We start from the raw sequence: 15,037 nt of genomic DNA on the forward strand, positions 1-15,037 counted from the left end.
GTGTGTTTCTGTAATGGTTTTGAGCCTTCAGGGGTTTCATTTTCAAAGTTGTTTTTTCTTCTATCCCAGTCACTTCCAGGCTAGAAACTATGCTCTTCTTTCATAGCAGCAGAGATGCTTCCATAAATAAATCATTCTAGATGCTATAAATTAAGACATATGTGTATATGGATTTATGTATTTGCATATAAGTATTTATATAAATATACAGATATGTAGATATCTGTTCTAAATATCATAGACATACAGGCCATATCTATTAATACTACTGTCTCTTCCTTTGTGAGGTGATGCTCATCACCACCACTACCACCTTCATCCCTGGAATACCTTTGGTTCATAATAAAAAATATGATTTTTATATGTTTCAGAACAAGCAATTGTAATGTCAAAGTGTAAACTTTTAAAATTAGCAGAGAAGAATATTGATTTAGTTTTTACATTTTCAGTTTGCTTTAAAAAAGTTTTCCTATTGCCCTGGGTTTACAATATTTCTAAATCACCAAATATACATGAATGAGAAAAATCAACAAAAATAACAGTGTCTCTTTGTCATGAATGATTGTGATCATGATACTAATTTTGAACAGTATTTGAGTACGTCCCCTGTATGCTCTCTGTGCTCAGCCAGAACAATCTTCTTTCTGGAGTATATCTGTCAGCTTGTTCTGTGTGATGGCAGAAGCAAAACTGTTTTCAGGGGGAAATCCTTTATTATTCAACAAAGAAACAGAACAGAAGACTGGAGCTTCATTACCTCTTGAGCTCGTTAGTAATAAATTTTTTATTTTAGTAATAAAGTTTTTTATTTTATTTTTTATTTTAGTAATAAAGTTTTTTTGTTTGTTTGTCTTCTGAGGAATAAATATTTCAGGATTGATCTTATTCGTTTTGAACAGTAGACAAGATTTCATGAATACAAGTTTTTTGCTCCAAGTAGAGTATCTGAATAAATAAAAGATATTAATAATACTTACAAATTTTGTCTCCCAACAACCTTTGATCTCTACAGATACATCCAAACATAGTTACATCATGAAAATTGCAATAGTTTAAACTCCTATGTGTTAGTAGCAACTCATTTACTGCTCCAGGGGCCATTTTTGATAAATGATAGGGCATGAACCCTGTTGCTGTTCTGCAACAGATTTCCAGAATTGCAGAGAGTAGAGAATATCAGAAGTCCTCCCAGAGGTCCATTATTACAGCATTGCAGAATCTCAGAGTCTCAAAGTGTCCCTAACAGAAGTCCCTTATGGCCCCAAGTAGCTGATTATATATACTTTGTCTTATCTTGTACATTAACCCACTTAAGCAATAGAATTCAGCCCCATACACAAGCTAAAAATTGTCCCCTATACAAAGTACTGAAAATACCTCCCTATAAAAGACAAGTCCAGTGCCTTTGAAGGTCCAGCTTCTTGAGAATGTTGTTTTCTTTTGGCACACATGCAATGTTTTGTTTTGTTCTTCACAGCATGTAGTTCTTCAGTGAGGAAATCTTACAAGCTTTTGTTGTTTGCAGAAGCAGCAGCTGCTACAGGATACTCTGACATATCAAAATCCAAATGCTTGATATAATCCAGGTTCACACAGTTAACATCTAAGAGTGACTGAAGACTGAAGGGCAGCCAACACGTGTAGTCTCTTTCTGTGTGTTCCAGTGAGCTCTCTTCGATGAGGAATTAATCAATTACACATACCAGAGGTGCCAAAAGGTACATCTTCATTTAGTATAAAGGCAAATGAGGCTGCGCCGGAGTGCAGTAAAGTACAGAAACCAAATCTTGTCTTGTTGGATCAGAGAAGCGGCAGCCCCCCAGTAGCCATCTTCAGGTTTTTTCAAGGGTCCCACGTCCTGTGACCTTGGGCCAGAACAGCCACAGGAGGCTGAGTCTTGGAGCCAAAGCCCCACCCATTTTTTGCAATCGTGTTATATAACTTCTTACCCTACTGCTCACATGCGCAGCCCGCTCAGGGGGTCACGCACCCCCTGCCCAGCAATAGCCTTCCTCATCTTCATCTTCCTCAGGTCCATTAGCGGCCAAACGAGAGCTTGAGGGTCTTTTTCGGTCAGCTCAGAATGTCAGAATCTAATACATTCCTGTCCCTGCTCAGTTTCACAAACAAAGGGGCCTACAGATACATGTTATCTGTTACTCTTATTGTTCACCTGGGAGATTCAAGCGTTCCCAGCTACCCCCAGGCAGCTGAGCACAAACATCAATTATCCCAGGCAGGCTTTGGCAGCTGATATTTCTAATCGAACTCCAATTAACTCTCCCCTGCTACACTGTGGTGTGACCATAGGTCTGCAAAGATTTCCCATGAGCATATGAGTCTAGATGGACACAGTGCTGACAACTGTGACTGAAGAACAGACATTCAAGAAAACGTTTAACGAGGTCAAACGTACTAACCACAAGAACAGCACACCAATTGCCGAAAATTTCTCTGGGAAAGCACAGGAACAGCAGCATAATAGGCAGGGCAGGGTTAGTTATAAAATGAGTGTGTGTTTTGTTAGACCACAGTAGTCTGAATAATACACATTGTAGCAGGAGCTAGTTGGAGTTTTCACATTTATAATGTTTATGAATCACTTTCACAAAAGAGACATTTTTCTCTAATGACATTCATTGAGGATGAGTTTTCAGATTAGAAGAAATGCATCCATTCTTATCAGAAAAGTTCACTTAGGTTTGTCTGAGATGCTTTTAAGTGTGAATACAGAGCAAAGTATGCACATGAACACATCCCCCCCACACTCACATCTTCCTTTTCTGGCTGTTTAATTCCTCTGAAAAGTACTTGCAGCTTACATGAATAACAGAAGGTAAGCAATGTGCAACCAGGTCAATCTGTCTGACATCTGGATAACCTCTAAATCAGGCCTAGCTTTGGGTGGTTGAAGCTTCAAGAGAGGCAGTGATGACCACAGGGAGATACTTCACCTTCTTGACTTCTGTAGCACACCTATCCCAAGCATATAGATCTTCTGAACCCAATTTATGGGATAATGACAATCCAGTGCTGAAAGTTCATGTGCTTCTCGTCTTGTAATGCAATTGGTGTGTATCAGCTTTGTATATTTAGGGTTTTTATTCTATGTAATTTTAAAAATAAACCTTAGTTTTATATTTTTGCATATAGTGCAGGATGTGAGTCCATACAGTACAGTGCATGAAGGGTGAAATGCACTAAGTTTATTTAGAAGGGTAGTTGGGAATCTGAGGGAGGAGTTCAACATTTGTAATTTTGTCTGTTTGCACTTCTATACAAAAAGTTTTCTTAGGTGGTGTTGCATGCTATATACAAGGAAAACTGATCTGAGTAAACACATTTAAGAAAATATTGGGAGTTTTAAATCATTTTAGTTAATTTAAACTCCTCAATGAGACAATAAGAAAAAAAATACTATGGTGAGGGCAATTTAATCATTACAGTATCAACTGAAACATCTATGTTTTGAAGTCTAATCACACAATTTGAATTATAAATTTAGGATTTTAAAGGAAAATTACTCTCAAATAAGGTATCCTAATATTTAACATTACTTTGGGGGGGAAAAAAAACAAACAAGAAAAAAAAAACACCCTAAAAAAAAAGAAAAATAAGCAAACACTAACAAAATTCAGGAAATTATTTGAAACTGAATTAGATAACAAATTAAAAAGTAACTCCCACATTTATTCAATTTTAAGTGTCACTATATTATATTGTTTTAAATTTTTCATTTTTGTTTTCCTCAAGTTATTTGCAAATTATTTGCATTCAGCCAAATATTGTTTTAGTAGAGTGACAAACTCTTTCATTGTATTCAGGCAGTTCTTATTTTCAGCTACCTCCAAAGCTATTTCACATACAATTTCACAGGTGCACATAATTGCCAATAACAAAATCTAAGTTGGAGTGATTGCTGCAACTCCCTTGAAATTATGAAATGTCATTTAACACTTCACAAATGCAGAAATATGGCAGGAATCTAGGATGAGCTAAGTGTCTCCCCTAGGACACTCCTCAGAAGTCCTAGTTCAACAGAGGACACACATCTTTAACTTAAATTTCCAATAATGAACACTAGTAAACATATATTTTAAGATAATTTAAACACTTACATGCTGTTGTATCTTTAGTAGCAGCCTCTCGAGTTATTCTATAAACTGATAACATCATTTTCATCTCTGTTAATGTCTTCCCTGCTCCTATTTTACTGTTCAGAGTCTAAAAGTCCCAAAGTCCAGAAGAACATTTAGTAAGCTTCATTTGAGGAAAAACTGCTTGTTCTATTCTGAAGAGGTAGTTGAGGTTGAGTTATTAAGATTTTATGTCCTTAATATTTCTATGTGTCCAGAAAATGTTATTATTTTTATTTTCAGAACAGTAAACTAAGGTAGAGTGATTAAGTAGCAATCTGTTGAAGCAGGATACCAAAAATGCTTCCATGCTTTGTTACATTTGGACAAATTCATGTTTGTTTGTAACATTTAACTTGATCTCCCACTCTACATTTGTACTTGACATTGTCCCAACCCAGGTACAGGACTTTGGACTTGGACCTATCGAACTTCATGAGGTTGGCTTGAGAACACCTCCCAAGCCTGTCAAGGTCCCTCTGAATGGCATCTGTTCCCTCCAGCATGTCAGCTGGACCGCACAGCTTGATGTCATCCACAAACTTGCTGAGGGCACACTCAATTCCACTGGTGATATCACTGAAAAAGGATGTCAAACAGCAGTGGTCCCAGTTCTGAACCCTGAGGATGCCATGTGTCACTGGTCTCCCTTTGGGCACTGATCCAATGCTACAACTCTCTGAGTATGGCCATCCATCCAATTCCTTATCCAGAGAGTTTTCCACCCCTCAAGTTCTTTTCCAATTTAATGAACAGGGTGTCATGCAGGACAGTGTCATATCCATAATTATTATAGACCAATGAGAGAACGTATGATTATGATGGTGATATTGTGAAATTACAAATAGCATACCTGGAAAAAAAAAAAGGGAAAAAAAGAAAGAAAAGTGTGTTTTCAATAAATATATGACTGGAAATGAAAATATTACTTTGAGTCTGGTAATTAGAACTATTTACAGATTTTACTTTTTTCTGATTGGAAAATAGAGAGAATTTAGATATATTGGCTATATATTCTGATCAATTCATCAAGGGGAGTGATCATGCTAAAATGAAATAACAGTTTCAGCTATATCCCTGTACAGTCCATGAAATCCAAATGATGCTTTCCTGTTTTAAAGGTGTCCTGAAGGGACAAGCCCCAAAACATACCCTAACCCAGACAATGGGCTAAGCACCTGTGAATGTGCAAACCTGGACATTTCCAGAGGTCTAGGTGGTCCAGAGAAACATGTAACACATGTAACTAACCTTGTAACACACCTGTGAACTGTGTGTGTCCCTGGCCATATTTGGATATGCCCCATTCTATAGGTTCAGCTATCAGGTTTCTCTGTTACCAACAGGCATTAAATTGTCTTCAGACATTGTTTAAACCAGCTGAGATGGTAGGCAGTTGGCCTTGTTCTCACCCAGAAAGCAACAAGAGCCAAATGCTGCCAGATTGTAGCTGAAGGGCTTGTCCTAACAAGCAAAACACACCTGGGCCTTGACCTGGACCAAGGCAATCAACACTCTGAGAGCCCTGCACCGGAGGCAGAAAGGGGAAAAGTCCTCAGAGAACTGAATCCCAGAAGACCCAAGGAAAGGCTACAGCCCGGCAACCCAGTGCATAAGAGAGGCTCCTTAGCCCTCTCCAAGCAAAGGAAATGATCCAACCTGTGCACTGGGTATGAGAAGAGAGAGGACCCTTAGCCCTTTCCGAGCCAAGAGCCACTTGAATTATAGTTACAGCATGTGGGAAGATACCAGACAAAGGAATAAGCTGTGGGCCCCCAGCTAATTTGCTACAGAATCCCCCAATACAGACTGTGACTCTGTGAAACATAAAGTGTCTGATTTGGTTCAAAAATACGATCAGGCTAAGAAGAGATAGACTAGGAAGACCTGTCACATAGCTGACATGCAGGGACTTGATTGAAAGTCAAGAGAATACAGCCTTAAGAAAAGGAGAATTAAATGGGTTAATCACAATAAAAAAGTCTAATCTACAAGAACTAACTCTTGGCCTTTAATATTCATGGCCATTTTAACATGTACATAGCATATGTGCAGATGCTGGTTTCTCAAACTTACTGCAAAGAGCTGGGCTACAACATCAGAAGGAAAAATAATGGTAAACTTTCTTCATACGAGACTTTCTTAGTAGATTTTTCAGTTTCAAGACATGCAGAAAGGCTGAATCCCAGGCCTTTATGCTGGTTGAGAAAACTTCAGGAAATAGCATGTTTCTTTCCTTGACTTGCTATCAAGGAGCACTGAGCATGGTGTAGGAGTTCAGTGAGGCACATCCACTAATCCTCCTAAATGGGAGTGTGCCATCTTCTCCTAGTTAGCTTTCAATTTTTCAACCACTTAAAGCAAATTAGTAGTCTTTGCTGCTATCTGCTGGTTTTATTTCATCTCTTTGTTTCAATAAGGATTCTGACAATGTTACATCTCTTTCTCATTCACTTCTACTTTTCTTCATGTCTCTTGTAATTTTCCAGGAAAAAAAAAAAAAAGAACTGACTATTTTGATATAGGGACCTCTGTTGTTGTTCTAAATAATATGGAACATGGATTATGACCTTAGGGGAAAAGCATTCATAAACAAAGAACAAAAATGCTTTTGTCCAATGTTTTGAAGATGAATGAAACTGTATCATATAAAGGATTCTCCAGGAAGGTCTGACTTTATTATATACAGAAAGATTCAAGTTACAAAATATATGCTAATACATGTTAATTTGAAGATATCATTGACAAAAAGAAAGTTGACTCAGTATTAAATATTATGTTGACTTTTCTGTATTATTTGAACTTAATCTTTACAAGTCTCTGATAATAATGCCTGATAATAAATCTCTGATGAAAAACAAGTAAAGCTCTGATGATAGCTCTGACTGATAAAAAGTGTTCAAAATGTATTATTCCATTACCAACTATCACTGACACTGATGAAGATCATTCCAGAATAACCCTTATAGATATTCTGAATATAGAAATTTTCTGCTGTAGCTGGTATGTGAAAGTGCAGAGGCACACACACACCAGTTCAACAATGTGTCATTAAAGCTCCTAATGTAAGGTTTGTTCTTCATTTAGCCAGTGGACTGAAAATCATCCGTCCTGAGAGATATCTAATATAGATGACATGACTGAAGGTGCCACTCCTCTATTTACTACAGAAAGATCTAAGAACAGAACAGACATTTAACTTTGAGCTGGTTAAGCTAAGATGAAATGAACTTACCATTTTATATTTAATATAGTAATTCAAAAAGCTTCTTGTTGATTTTCATCACAGAGAACTCTGCACTAGTGCTCAGGCACTGTTTTCTCAGCAATTCTCCTGGGAAAATCTATTCACTGTTTTGCGTCTCTCCCTGTTTTCTACTTTTCATAAAATCTGAGGTGCTCCACTGACCTGTTTTAATGTGTTTTGAGACATAATAAAAATGCTAGATATGAGCCAGGTATTCCTACGCTACATGCTTTGCCTAGTTTATTCATTCATGTGCTAAATCTGATTACTGAATATCATTGTAGCTCACATGTAGTCCTACTCAATAATAAAAATACTCTTCTTTATTTATAAAATCTGTATTTTTCCAACTCACTAACTCAAACTGAGACCAAAGTGACTCCCCCTTCACAATGCATACAGTGATCAGATTCCAATGTTCTGAGTTCATGAACAGGAGGAGTTTACAGCTAAAAATATTTTCCTTCAAAGGTAATGTGAATAGTAATAATAAGATTAATGATTAATTTTTATATGATCAAATATTCTAGTTACATGATTTATTATGAGCCTTTTTATCTACTTCAGACTACTCTTTCATTGCAGACTAGGCTCCAGATTGGATTTATTGATTGTTGTTGTCTTTTTCAGTTTCTTGAATCAGTAGCTTGTTATTGGTGATTGTCTTGTATATAATAGCATATGTGTTGCAGCATTTACTTCCCAATCCTTTCATTTTTCTTCAGATACACCTGATGCACATTATGGGGCAAAGATAAATATTTAAGAAACTTTTAAATTAGAGCTCTCTGGGGAAAAAAAAATAACAACCAACCAACCAAAAAAACCCCAAAACACAAAAAACAATCAAGTCAAAGAAAATGAAAAAAACCACACTGCAATTTATATGAATTTCATTTCATTTTGAAGTCAAAAACGTCAATATGTCATCAGGCCCTTTTATTAAACTTATGTTTTGAAGAACTGTTTTGGAAGTGTTTATAAATGTAAATCAAAGTAATGATTCAGGAATACTACAAAGCAGAATCATGCCATCAGTATCACTATGAAGATACTGGCCTGTGTAGATCTGGAAGCTGCAGTGTTTTGAGAAAACAAAACAAAAAAATCTTCAGAGCAGTGCAAGAGATTAGGCAGATTGCCTTCGAGTTTCAAGAATTTTGACAGTCCCTTTACCTCAAGAAAGGTAGTGCTTGTATGCTTGTGAAGGGAATAACCTCTTATTAAAACAACCCAAATATGGAAAGAATCAAGAATCAAGAATCAAGAATCAAGAAGGTTGGAAGAGACCTCAAGGATCATCGAGTCCAACCTGTCACCCTACACCTCATGCCTATCTAAACCATGGCACCAAGTGCCACGTCCAATCCCCTCTTGAACACCTCCAGGGATGGTGACTCCACCACCTCCTGGGCAGCACATTCCAATGGCCAACCACTCTCTCTGTGAAGAACTTTCTCCTCACCTCGAGCCTAAACCTCCCCTGACGCAGCTTGAGACTGTGTCCTCTTGTTCTGGTGCTGGTTGCCTGGGAGAAGAGACCAAACCCCTCCTGGCTACAACCTCCCTTCAGGTAGTTGTAGACAGCAATGAGGTCTCCCCTGAGCCTTCTCTTCTCCAGGCTAAACAGTCCCAGCTCCCTCAGCCTCTCCTCACAGGGCTTGTGCTCAAGGCCTCTCACCAGCCTTGTTGCCCTTCTCTGGACATGCTCCAGCAATTCAACATCTTTCCTAAACTGAGGGGCCCAGAACTGGACACAGGAAATGGGTGAAATCAATTAGAAATCCAACAATGAAGTTAGCAACTTTAAGCAGCAAGCAACTTCCTACACAGCTACCCATCTGTTAACCAGTGAACAACATAACAAGGCATGAAACAGGAAGGAAAAAGAATGCAACCACATATATCCATCTCAGGATGACATCCCATAGATTTATGGGTATGATGCTTAGTGTAATCTAAGACCCATTAATGAGATTTAAAATCATTCTGTCAGTTACGACAGAATAAAATAGAATAGAATAAAGCTTGTCAGATTCAAAAAGGCTTAGCAAAATTGTACCAGCATCTGAGCAATGTTAGTAAACATGTCTAAAGATGTTAAAAATCAGTAATTATTTTATAAATTAGATAACCATAGGGTGAGTTATGAAAACTTTCTTCAGGATCATTGAACAAGAATTTTCTAGGAGAACTGATCTTTTTTCAGATGATCATGTCACATGGGAAACCATAAATGATAAGAAATTTTTACCTATGTTTGGAAAGCATAAACTTCTTATGCATTGGACAAATTAAATATTTCATTACTTAAGCATTTGCATTTTAGGGAGAATGTGTGGGTTTGGGTTTTTTTTTTTTTCTTTCCAAATATACTTTTGTTTGTTTTGAAGACTAAAATGGACTCAAGTCTTAACATTGAATTTTTCTGTTGGTTTCTCTTTCACTTTCAAGATACAGTATGTACATCTCAACTAATCAAAGGGTTATTCACTATGAAAAAAATGACAGGAAAAATATATGTGGCATTAAAAACTATAATAAAGTCATCTTTCCTAATGCAGTGATATGAATGAAATAAAAAAGCAAGCAAATAATAACAACCAAATAGTTACATATGCCTTCTCCGTGCTGATTATCAAACCTTCAAGTATTTGCAACATATATAAGCTATGGGAAGATTGTTTAAATCCAAATATAATACCAGAATTTGAATCCTCCAATCTTGAATTAAACTCCAAGTCACGTACCAAACTAAAAACTGTATTAATTTGTTTTTGTGGTAACTCAGTTTTCTAGGGCAACAATTTTCTAAGATATATTCTGGTTTTGTGATTGAATTGTTCAGGTGGACATTTGGATAGTGTTTCCTGGTCCATGCAAAGAACTACAATAAATTTAATAATTAATTTTCTGTTTCAAAACCCACCTGTGTCTCCAGAGTCAAAAAAGGGAGAACTGTGGACCAGACTCTGACTGACTCACTTTGGAAGATACAAAATAGCTTAAATTGTGAACACTGACAGAATGTTGAACTCTCAAGTATGAGCTTGGCACTTGCTACCTGCCACTAGGAACACCTGGCTGCAAATTTTGAGAATATCTATGATATGCAGAAGTGGCATATGCTGAGAACTCCAGTTGCTGTAAACAGTACCAGTTGGATAACTAATCACACATTGTGCATCTGAATATAGGCTATTTAGACAGAGAAGAAGCAGCCTAGAAAAAAATATCCTGGAAATTGAGGCAGAACCATGGACACAAATGTTGTGGAGCACTCAGGCATCGTGGGCGATGCCTGAGACTGGTGACTTCAGGCAGCTGTGCACCATAAACCATCATGACTTTCTGTTTGATTTTACTAGACCAGCAATGATGTCCTTGATAGAATGAAAGTCAAGACCAAGTGAATATGGCTTTGAAAGGAGGAGGTGATTAAGAAATTTTGTATGATGATCAGGTAGGGTAAAAGCTCTGCTCTTGTTGGTTTTCAAATAAACCTCATTATGCAGATTGCCTGTATGTTGTCATTTATTCTATCTCATCTATGACAGTCATATCCACAGTGCTTAGAATTACCTGCTTCTGGGGAGCTTTTTGTTCATAAAAGACAGAGTTAGCTCCATCCAAATCAAAGCCAAAGAGCAAATGAAGTCATTAAGCTCGGTTCCTGGTTGTTTCTTTAATCAATAGCTATTAGAACCATTTCCACAAAATCATACGAGGCTGATCTCTGACCTTACTGCAGACCTAGAAAGCCTGCTTGAAATCAGCAAATTTTATTTTTTCCATCCCAGAGCAATGAATATCATAGAATATCATAACAGCAATCTAATGAGTTTCTAGTTAAGCACCTGCAAGAGGGCTGTGACAAATCCCACTACAATTTGCAACCAGAATCTCTGCATTATTGTGTTTGAAATAATTTGCTGATGGCATAAATTTTTGCCCAGGTACCGTGGAGTTGGACTGGTGCTTTCTCTTTTAAATTTCTCTTAAATTTCCACCTAGTATAGCACAAACCATGTTATTTTCTGATGAATTTGTTGGTTTTCTTTAAATGTATTTCCCAATAAATGTTACTGCATACAAATTAATTTTTAAAAACCTTATCCATTAATCAGTCTGTAGTTCTATCGTATAGGAAGACACCTGATTCATACTGCATGACGTTCACTGTTCTCCCTTACCAGTTATTACCACATTTCCACTTTGTAATGAAATACTACAGATACAATGTCTCATACTGAATTGCCTTAACTGTATTCAACTTCCAAATTGTAATTTGTCAGCAATATTTCACATTGAATTTAGACTAATTTCCAGGAGCACTATAAAACTTAAATTAGTTTAAACCAACTATACCATTTTCCCCCCCTTGGAAACATGCTAGTAGGAAATTATGTCCTTGGTATATGATCCCAAGCATGACAGCTTATGTATTCCAACATACACCATGATATTCGCTAGCATGGAGAGTATTTAAGCTATCTTCTTTTATTTCCTACCATTTCCATCAGTATAATGCTACTAGTTATATGTCTTTTTCATTCACAGGATTAAAAAATATTGTAACCATTCTTTACATTCAATTACAGAAAGTTGTCTGTACAGAGAAGTTGTACAGAATGCTTGAATTCCAAATAAATATTGACAGCCATGGAATGTCTTAATTTTTCATTTATTTAGTGGAAATGACAACTCAAACTTTTTATATATAGCTGATACTGATAAAAAAAATTCTTGAAAGTATGATTTTAGAGTCAGGGAATGTATTTCCTTGGCTTTAGTCCTGTCACATTATTTAAAAAATAAAGATAACCTATTTCCATTTTCCTCTAAGACTGCATAAGGTTTAAATGAATCTGTCATGACAGAAATGTAAAATGTGAAGAATAGTCTAAAAGATTACAAAAAACTTTCACTTACGCTGTGGCTCTGCCATCAGAAGCTATTTATTCCAATTTTTATACTAGCAAATGATGCAGTGTATGTCACTATGAGCAGAAAAAGAACAAACTAGATAGGAGAATGTATGGGACAGGGAGAAGAAAAATATGGTCAGGCTGATCTAAAAAAAAAAAAAAAATAGAAAGAGAAAACAACCTGAGTGAACTCAAAACTATCAAACTAAGAAGTAAAGCATTTGAATAAAATAGCCTCCACCAAAACTTACGCTGCTAGCTATCAGTCCCCAAATTTAACACAAATAAAATCATAATGGAAGGGTGTGATTCTGTCACCATTAGACAACAGTTAGCTGTTATAATTTACTTCTTTCAAAACACAACAGTACATGTCTGACTTGTATTTGAATTTGGGATCTTGTCATGAAGCACAAATAATACTGCTATCCTCATCTGGGCAGATTTTTTTTTCAGGATGGACTGTCTTACCATGTAGTGTGATCCTTGATTATACCAGTGACACAACTACTCCTTTATTCCATGAATCAGAAGCAGTTGTTCCACAGGTCTTAACATTGTCCTAATTTTCCCATTAGATCATTCTCTAGCTTAAGCTGTCCTCTCTCTTGCACAGTTTCCAAGCAACTTCAGGCAGAATTTTCCAGGTAATGTATTTTCCAAGATCATGTAGAATCAGAAGTTCAAAGAGAGTAATATCTCTCTCCTAGAATCTTACGGTCATGATTCAGCTGCTCAAGCATTGCAAGGAGATTTGAGTCCCCCTGGAGCAGTAGCTGTCCTGTCAAGTGAACTCCATCTTTGGTATCTGAAAGGTGATATAACTAATATGTCCCAAACTATATAAAACCAAATCTGTTTGTTTGTTTCTCTAATATACACACAGGAAACAGTAATTGAAGTCATAGCCATAGTTGCCACATAAGTGAAATTATCAAGTGTTCACTTAGTCCATCTTTAGAGGGGACTGTGTCTTAAGACAGTTCCTTAAACTGTGCCTATATTTCCTGTGAATTAAACAGTTCTAAGTTACAGGAATGCTTTACCTGAAATGCTGTATTATTAATTTCAGGTAGTTTATTATAACTGATGTTTCCATGGAGACAGATTTTTTTTATATTCATTGCAAATTACACTGCCATTATCCTACAAAGTCTGTGAAAATAATCCTTATTAATTATATGGATTTTCTTTTCAAATTCCTTGATAAATGTGGTGTGGTGACACTATTAAATTTACAAGCAAGTATCAGCTACTTTCTTTCATACTGTGTAGCAATGCCTAGCACCATGACATGCATTTAATAAGTTGTTTCTTTCCCTTGCTAAAAAGGCATAAGCAAATCTAGAATAGGAGTAAACACTGAGTTTCAAAGAAAAAGAATGACCTTTCTACAAGGTACATGTCTCAACCTACTTCTACTACACTGCTAAGTTTCAGGGTTCAAATTTTCAATTAGTTAATAATATCAAGATCAAGAGTTGATGTAGCCCTGGGCAGCCTGATCTAGTTGGTATCCCTGCTCACTACAGGGCAGGGGGGGGGAGTTGGACAAGTTGAGCTTTGAGAGTCCCTTCCAACCCAATGTAATCTATAAATTTGTAAATAATGTGTAGAAGAAGAGCGAATGCTACAAATTGTTTGGGCTTTGTGGAAGCCATGAACTTCCCGAACTAGAACACAGAATTCATCTCTGCTAAATGATCGGGTTTCAAGGGATGAAAATGGAAATAAATAAAGCATAAGTTATTAAAAACTACATTTGAGATATTAAAATAAAGGCAACAGTACAGTTTTCCTTCCTTTGATACATTATCATTTAGTTTTGATATATAGAGAAAATAATGAATTGGGAAGCAAAGCTTCAGAGACCTCTACTTGATATTTATGGTACAATATCAGATCTAAGCGCAGTAAAAGTAAAGGTCCTCATTCTAGAAAGATATCTCAACATCTTTGTTCTATTTTATTCTGTAGCCAACTAATTATGTGATTGAATGTGTCTGAGAACAGAAATCTTTAAAAGTAAGCATTTCTAATTTATTTGGGTATCACTTAATATGTCACAGGCACTAATGCAGACCTGTGTTATAACTGACACTCTAGCAAAGGGCTTTAGAGATGCTGTGGTCGAGGTTGTACTGAGCCATGCCATGGCCCTACCATGACAAGAGGATAATAGTCTCATCTCTTCTTAAATTTATACAAACACTAAAATAAATAAATTTTTAAAAGGTAAAATAAAAAGTAAAATAATGTAATCAACTTAAATTGCCATCTGCTCAGGAACAACCTCTTGCCATCGTCAGGCCTTGCAAAGGGATATGGTGTCTGTTTGTTATGTTGTATCATCTTTGGCCACATTTCCTGAACAGAACATGGAAAGCTTGTATAACACTGCTATTCATCATCACTTTCATTTTATAAGCATTAGAAACCAGTAAAATCAGCCTAGAAATATGATTTATTCATCAGAGACACTACTAAGGAGAGTACAGACATAACTGTGAGTGAGAGGTTTTATAAGACATTTTTTCATTGAACACCAATCTCATTATGACTTCCAAAATTCAGAGAAAATGACGCAGTCTTCATCAGAAATAATTTCCATCACAACGCATCCTAAGCTCAGTAAAAGAAAATGAATATGTTTGGGTTTCCCTTATGCTATATAAAAAAGACTCTCAATATTTTATTTACTTTTAAAATGGAATTGGGGAAAAAAA

This window comes from Indicator indicator, chromosome 1, assembly GCF_027791375.1.
Source record: "Indicator indicator isolate 239-I01 chromosome 1, UM_Iind_1.1, whole genome shotgun sequence".
NCBI classification, from domain to species: Eukaryota; Metazoa; Chordata; class Aves; order Piciformes; family Indicatoridae; genus Indicator; species Indicator indicator.